The 8254-nt window shown below is 43.0% G+C and overlaps 1 pseudogene; it reads left to right on the forward strand.

The window, feature by feature from the left end:
- Nucleotides 1-229: 229 nt before the first annotated feature.
- Nucleotides 230-7604, forward strand: LOC121500969 (annotated as a pseudogene).
- Nucleotides 7605-8254: the final 650 nt, after the last annotated feature.

Below are 8254 nucleotides of genomic sequence, written 5' to 3' on the forward strand. Positions count from 1 at the left end.
AGGAACCAAATGGCAGGTTCCTGCTCCCCTCAGCTGTCAGAAGAGAGGTGACCCTGCCACAATCCCAAGGTGCAGAGAGAGTTCCCAGGAGGAATTAAAAGGCCTCTTTAAGGCTATTCCCGAGGCTGAAACCTCTCTTCAGTGACAAGCATCATCAAAGCTGTAATGCAGGTCAGCTGCACGGGGCACATGCAGCGGGCAGCGCTACAGCCATCTCGCCCAAGAGGCGATGAAAATGCACCTGACCCAAGGAGGTACCTTCCCGGATGGGAGGGGCGGCGGCTTGGCCTACAGCTCCAATCCAGGGGGCCCGCATCCCCTCACCTTGGCCCCAGCAGGCCCGTCGTCCTCTCAAATGCTCTGAAACCCATGAGTTGTCACGGGTTTATGAACTCCAGTCCACACAGCTGTTTCCTGGTGCGGCTTCTCACTGAGCCTACTTCATCATCTGAATTATTCACAGTGGAAGCGCACTTACCCGGGGAGTCTGTGGAATAGGGGATCTTAACAGGGTGGGCAGCATGGGAAAGCAGTTTCCCCTCTTTCACGTGCATCCCCCCTCGCAGCTCTGATCTGTGGGGCTGAGCATGCACAGGACCCATGGAGGGGGTTTTAAAGTGATTTTTCTCTTCCTGCTCGGATCATTAAAAAAAAAAAAAAAAAATCTCCATGACCTAACGTGATCTTACCAATAGTTTCCAGAAATCACCAGACCATCAAAACCCTACATTGTCTGGAGAAAATGTAAGCCCTGCCCAGATTTCCCTGCTGCCACTTGCTCTCCCCTCCTCCCTATTGTGACTTTGTGTGCCTTGCTTAGTAGCAGAGCAAGGGAATAAAGGCATTTTCTTGCAACCCACTGATTGTAATGTCTGCTTCCCCACCTCTTGCAACAAAGTGAAGAGCAAATCTAGAAAGGAAAACTTGGTTATGTGCACTTTGGCCTTTGCATGTCCTGGCTGTTGGATGCTAGATCTGAAGCTTAGTCTTTTCCTGCCCTAAGTCCTGCCACAGCCTCTCCCCCATTTAACCTCACTGACCCCTGAAAAGTAGAACTGTAGGACTCACACCCAGCCCTGCAAAAAATGAAGCTGGACAGCAATCAAACTGTCTATCGCCATTCTTAATAATCAGGTTGTGGATCAATCCCTGGGAGTATCCAGGCCCCTGATAAAAAGTGCTTTTTCAGAGATAATAAAAAAATTTTTCTATTTGTAAGGAAAGTTTACAAATGCACATTTTTAAGGGGCAGCTGGGTGGCTCAGTTGGCTAAGGTCCAACTCTTGATTTCAGCTCAGGTCATGATCTCAGGGTCATGAGATTGTGCCCTGTGCTGGCTCCATGCTCAGCATGGAGCCTGCTTAAGATTCTCCTTCTCCCTCTGCCCCTCCCTGCTTTCACCATTTCCTCCCACCCAGCACACACATACACTCTCTCTAAACACACACACACACACACACACACACATAAAAACAAACCAAAAACAAAACAAAAACAAAAACAAAAACAAACCAGGGACGCCTGGGTGGCTCAGTGGTTGAGTGTCTGCCTTTGGCTCAGGGCATGATCCTGGGGTCCTGGGATCGAGTCTCACATCTGGCTCCCTGTGTGGAGCCTGCTTCTCCCTCTGCCAGTGTCTCTGCCTCTGTGTCTCTCATGAATAAATAATAAAATCTTAAACACACACACACACACACACACACATTTTAGGATAGAAAGTTCAGAACACAAGCACCTAAGATCCTCATTATGGTGTAAAACTATCAGAATCTCACCCTCTAATGACATTTAATTAATATCTCTGTCCTTTCAATATGATGAAAACCAATCCAGAATGTGTGTTTAGCTCTTGCCTTTCTCCTGAATGGGAGCCTTCAGTTGGAGAGACCTGAGTCTACCTCGTGCAAGGCTCTCACTTGCCACTTCTGTGACATCCGTAAATGAGAGGTACAACCTAGGTCTTCTAGGACACGTCAGGACCATAGAGCATACTAGTGAAAGCATCAAAGATGATCTTCAATCCCTTCCCTTGCTAAGACAAATGGGGCTACCCATTCTAGAACAACTTTGTTCCCTCTAGATGTTGGTCTTTTGGGAGGTTCAGTGGTTTATCACCATTTGGAGAGCCCTATCCAAATCTCAAGCTTCACTTGGCTCCAGTTGTGTTGGAACAACTCTAGCAGAGCATTCCTACATGTAGACACTGTGCTGAGCTTTTCATCTACATTCTATCCTTGCTATAAATTCTATTATTATCACCCATTAAAGATGAGTAAACTGAGCCACAGAAAGTTTAAATAACTTCCCCCAAAGTCATGTGACTAATAAGTGGTAGAATCTAGGATTCAAACACAGATAGGTTGATTCCAAGCCTATGGTGTCTTCTCCACCAAACTGCCACCAACTCACCTACTAACCAGGCAGTGGAGAGAACTCCAAAGGCGTGAGTTCTCTAGGTACTGAATTTCCTATCACTGGAGGCATCCAAGTATAGGCTGGGCCTCCACTTGGCTTCACACTCTGGGAGCTCATAGTCACAAATCTGTCTTCATTTTGTTTTTAAAAGATTTTATTATTCATGAGAGACACAGAGAGAGAGAAAGAGGCAGAGACACAGGCAGAGGGAGAAGCAGGCTCCCTGCAGGGAGCCCGATGTGGGACTCGGTCCCAGGGCCCCGGGATCATGACCTGAGCCCAAGGCAGATGCTCAACCACTGAGCCACCCACGTGCCCCATAAATCTGTCTTTTTAAGCCCTCTCACCTCCTCCCAGGATGCTCTTATGTCCACTGCTCCAGCCCTTCCTCTGTCCCTTTGTCCCACTGAATAGCTCTCCTGACTTTCCATCATGCAGCTTATGCTTCTCCTGCAGTATTCACCACACTGCCCTGTAGCAAATTGTGTTCTTCCTCCTCCAGAAAGGCTTGTGAACTGAATCCTCATCCTCGACATGTATGTTTGGGGCAGCTACTGTGTTATAATAAGTAGATGGGCAGGCATCTCCAGAGCGCCACAGTCCTCCCCCGCTCCCCACCAGCTTGCCCATCTGTATTACCTGCCCACCCTCAGACAGCATTTAGGATTTAACCCTGTAAGAATTATCTCTTTTCAAGTAAGGACGACATCTTACGTACTTTAGCATCCTCCGTGGCGCCCCATGCAGTACCAGAAAGACAGCTCCATAGATGGTTGATGAATGAATAAGTAAAATGAACAGATGAATACATGAAGGCTGTGAGATGACCAACAGATCTACTGAGCACCTGGGTGCTCGACAGAGCAGCAACTCATTGGGCAAACCCATAAAATGGGGAGCTACCCTGATCTCTCTACGCCTGTTAACTGGTAAAGCAGACACGCTAATACTTATATACTGCTCGCTGGGCACCACATGAAATAATGAGTTAATGTCTGTAAGGCGTTATTTGTGCTAAGGGGAAGGTATTAGTCCTATTGGGAACATTCAGCTTTGGGCCCCCAATGAATCCACTTTAAAGAGAGCTGGCAAATTAAACACCAAGATTTATCCAGTCTTTCTTTCTGGCTCTGAAAACATTCAGCTTCCCAACCAGGAATCTTTAGCACCTTTCCCAGAACAAATCAGCTTCTCTCTACTCTCTGTGTGGCCATTCCCTCTCTTCCTCTCTCCTTCTCCCTCCTCACCTCTATTTCTTTCATTACAAGTTAATGTTTGGGTGGGAGGTAGAAAGCACTGCTAAGGAAGCCAAGATTCTTAGCAAGATGGTTATCCTTAGGGGACAGTGACCAGGAGCAGTAGGGATGCCCCTGTTTTTTTGTTTGTTTGTTTGTTTTGTTTTTTAAAGATTGTATTTATTTATTCATGAGAGACACAGAGAGAGAAGCAGGCTCCTCGCAGGGAGCCTGATGCAGGACTCGAGCCAAAGGCAGACGCTCAACCGCTGAGCCACCCAGGTGTCCTGGGGATGAGCCATCCTGGGATGCCCCTGTTTATGGTAACATTGCCTTTATCGATCTGGATGTTGGCTGCACAGGTAAACACAGATTAAACTATACACTTACCAACTGTGCACTTCTCTGTAATGTATATTTCCATAAAACTTTTCTTAAAAAGGAAAAAAGGCAAATCATGCAATCCCCAAATGCAGCAGACATATGCCCCCATCTCTCTGCCAAAATCTGGAGCCTTCTTCCCACCCATTTCAGGAATTTTACCAGCCTCAAGCTCTTTGAGGCAGACCCTCCTCCACAAGCCCCTCCTGTGGCAGTCATCACATAGCCGGGGCTCTTTGCACTGGACCAGGAGTCCTCTTTGTTAGCTATGCCCGTGGTTTTTAGCACAGCTTCCTCCCTTTTCCTGCACCCCAGCCCCAATAAGGAGTCAAGGACTCCTTCCCTGAGTGAAGGCACACATCGTGGCTATCAGATGGGTCTCTCGGCAGCTCAGCTCCAGGCAAGATTTGTTCCCTTGTTTGTCTGGAGCTTTGGTTTTAATTTGTAATGTTTGCTTAATCTACTATTAGTTGTGCTGAATTTAATTTAACTCATTGTACCAATTCATTTCTTTCAATCTTCTATTATTGGGTATCACTCTTAAGTTGTAAGTGATTTTGCCTTCTCTAATCATAACATTGGAGTCTGCTGGCCCAGTTATTCCTCCTTGCGAGTAATATCTGCAATTTTACGTATATAATTGTAGGGAGGACAGAGTGATGGGAAAGCTAAGTGGGATCTGTATCTTCATTTTTTTTTCATTAGCTTCTTTGTTTTAAATAAAATCAGGGAAGCCCAAGTGGCTCAGCGGTTTAGCACCGCCTTCAGCCCAGGGTGTGATCCTGGAGTCCCAGGATTGAGTCCCACGTCGGGCTCCCTGCATGGACCCTGCTTCTCCTTCTGCCTGTCTCTCTCTCTCTCTCTCTCTCTCTCTCTCATGAATAAATGAATAAAATCTTTAAAAAAAAATAAAATCAGACAAACTATTACAAGTTACTTCTCCCCCACCACCATTGCCAACTGGCAGACAGACAAACAGCCAGCCAGCCAACCAGCCAGCCAGCCAGCCAGATCCTCCATATTCCTATAAGCCTACAAAACCAAAACCAAACACATGGTAATTATTTTCAAAAATTAAAACAAAAAAATAAATACCACCTAAAACTTGGCTAGATCATTTGGATGGCTGCAAACTATTATGGATTTATATGAAGACGTAATCTTGGGGTCTTCATGATTTAATGAAAAAATTATTCAGCAGGTAGCCTTTGTAAAGATGCCTTTCTATACAAATTTTAAAATTTATAATAGGTTTTTTTTCAAAGGAAGCTTAGCACTTCTTTATTGGAAGCACTTCTGACCATCGCTAGTTCATAACTTCTTAAAAGTACAGATCACAGCCCACATAATACTGGAACACCAGTATTTATCATGTTGCAATCCATTAGGCTTACTCCAAAGTCTCTGAAGAAATTGCTTAAAAATCATATTTCAAAGTAGGATGATAGTCACCAGTTTTAGGGAGCATCTCTAATACAGACACACCTTGCTTTATTGTGCTTCACAGACACCGTGTTTTTAACAAAATGAAGGTTTGTGGCAACTCTGTATTGAGCAATATAGCGTTGGTACCATTTTTCCAATAGCATTTGCTCACTTAGTGTCTCTTTGTCACATTTTGGTACTGCTTTCAATATTTCAATTTTTTTAATCATTATTATATTTGTTATGGTGATCTGTGACCAGTGATATTTAGTATTACCACTGTAATCGTTTAGGGGCACCACAAACCATGCCCACATAAGACGGCACACTTAATTGATAAACCCTGCATGTGTTCTGATCGCTCCACTAGCTATTCCCCTCTCTCCTCTTCTTAGGCCTCCATATTCCAAGACACAACAATATTGAAAGTAGGCCAGTTAATAACCCCACAAAGGCCTCTAAGTGTCCAAGTGAAAGAGGAGCACATCTCTCATTTTTAAATCAAAAGCTAGAAATGTTTTAGCTCAGTGAGGAAGGCATGTCAAAAGGCATTAAGCCTCTTGTACAGTTAGCCAAGTTCTGAATGCAAAGCAAAAGTCTTGAAGGAAATTAAAAGTGCTACTGCACCAAACACAGGAATAAGAAAGCAAAACAGTCTTATTGTTGATATGAAGAACATTTTTGTGGTCTGGATAAAAGATCAAACCAGTCACAGCATCCCTTTAAGCCAAAACCTAATCCACAGTAAGACCCTAACTCCTTTCAATTCTGTGAAGGCTGAGAGAGGAGAAGAAGCCACAAAAGACAAGTTTGAAGCTGACAGAGGTTGGTTCACGAGGTTTAAAGAAAGAAGTTATTTCCATAACATATGAGCACAAGGTAAAGGAGCTAGTGCAGATGTAGAAGTTGCAGCAAGTTATCCATAAGATCTAGCTAAGATCATTAATGAAGGTGGCTAAATTAAACAACAGATTTTCAACGTAGATGAAATAGCCTTCTATTGGAAGAAGTTGCCATCTAGGACTTCCATAGCTAGAGAGGAGAAGTCAATGCCTAGCTTCAAAGCTTCTTAAAGGGGCTTTTTCTTAAGGGGCTAATGCTACTTAAGGGCTAATGACTTTAAGGGGAAGTCAAAGCTCATTTGCCATCATGGAAATCCTTGAGCCCTTAAAAATTATGCTGTATCTACTCTACCTACGTTCTGTAAATGAACAAAACCTGGATGACAGCACATCTGTTTACAACATGGTTTACTGAGTATTTTCAGCTTTTCATTATGACCTACTGCTGAGAAAAAAAAATTCCTTTCAAAATATGACTGCTTGCTGACAATACACCTAGTCAGCAAGAAGAGCTCTGATGAAGATGTACAACAGGTTAATGTGTCCGTGCCTACACAACATCCATTCTGCAACCCATGGATCAAGAAGCAACTTTGACTTTTAAGTCTTATTATTTATGAAATACACAAGGCTATAGCTCCCACTGATAGTGATTCCTCTGATCAATCTGGGAAGACTCAATTGAAAATCTTCTAGAAAGGATTCCAGATGCCATCAAGATGCCATCAAGAACATTTGTGATTCATGGAAAGAGATCAAAATACCACCATAAACAGGAATTTAGAAGAAATTGATTCCAACCCTCACGGATGACTTCTGTGGAAGAAGTAACCTCAGAGGTGGTAAAACAGCAAGAGAAGTAGAATTAAAAGTAGAATCTGAAGATGGGACTCAATTGCTGAAATTTCAATAAAACCTTAATGGATGAGAAATGGTTTCCTATGGATGAACAAAGACTTGAGATGGAATCCACTCCTGGTGAGGATCCTATGAAAACCATTGAAATGATAACAAAGGATTTCGAGTATTACATAAACTTAGTTGATAAAGCAGCAGCAGGGTTTGAGAGGACTAATATCCTCTCAAGGAGGAAACATGAAACAAGAAGTTCTACGATAGGTAAAATGCTATCAAACAGCAGCACACTCTACAGAGAAATCATTCACAAAAGGAAGAGTCCATCGATCAGCAAACTTCATTGTTGTCTTACTTTAAGAAGCTGCCACAGCTACCCCAGCCTTTGGTAACGACCACCCTGACCATCAAGACAAGGCCCTTTACCTGCAAACAGATTATGACTTGCTGAAAGCTCAGATGATAGTTAGCATTTTTTAGCAATAAAGTACTTTTAACTTAAGTTATGTACATTTTTAAGACACAATGATATTACACACTTAATAGGCTACAGCATAGTGTAAACATAACTTTTATATGCACTAGAAAAACCAAAAAATTTATTTGCCCACTTTATTACAATATACACTTTACTGCAGTGGTCTGGAGCCAAACCTACAATATCTCCAAGCTATGCCTGTATAATGAGAGAAAGCCGGGATAGCATATATAACGTGTGGATAACAAACACATGCACAGCACATAGCCCAATGCCTGACCTGTAATAAGTACTCAGCAAATATTAGAAGAATAAGAAAAATACTAACTATAATAGAATCTATTATTACCATCTACAATATCCCATCCAGTTTGACTTTCCTATCTTGGAGGTAAAATATGCCATCAGGACGTATCTTTCTGAGCCTCACAATTCCAAGTAGCTGATACTTCTAATTGAGGTATACCAGAATGCTTTACACCACAGGTGGTGGTTTCTAGAGTCAAACCCACCTTTATTTATTTATTTATTTTTTAAATTTTTATTTATTTATGATAGTCACAGAGAGATTGAGAGAGAGAGGCAGAGACACAGGCAGAGGGAGAAGCAGGCTCCATGCACCG

This window comes from Vulpes lagopus, chromosome 10 (genome assembly GCF_018345385.1).
Source record: "Vulpes lagopus strain Blue_001 chromosome 10, ASM1834538v1, whole genome shotgun sequence".
Taxonomy (NCBI): Eukaryota; Metazoa; Chordata; class Mammalia; order Carnivora; family Canidae; genus Vulpes; species Vulpes lagopus.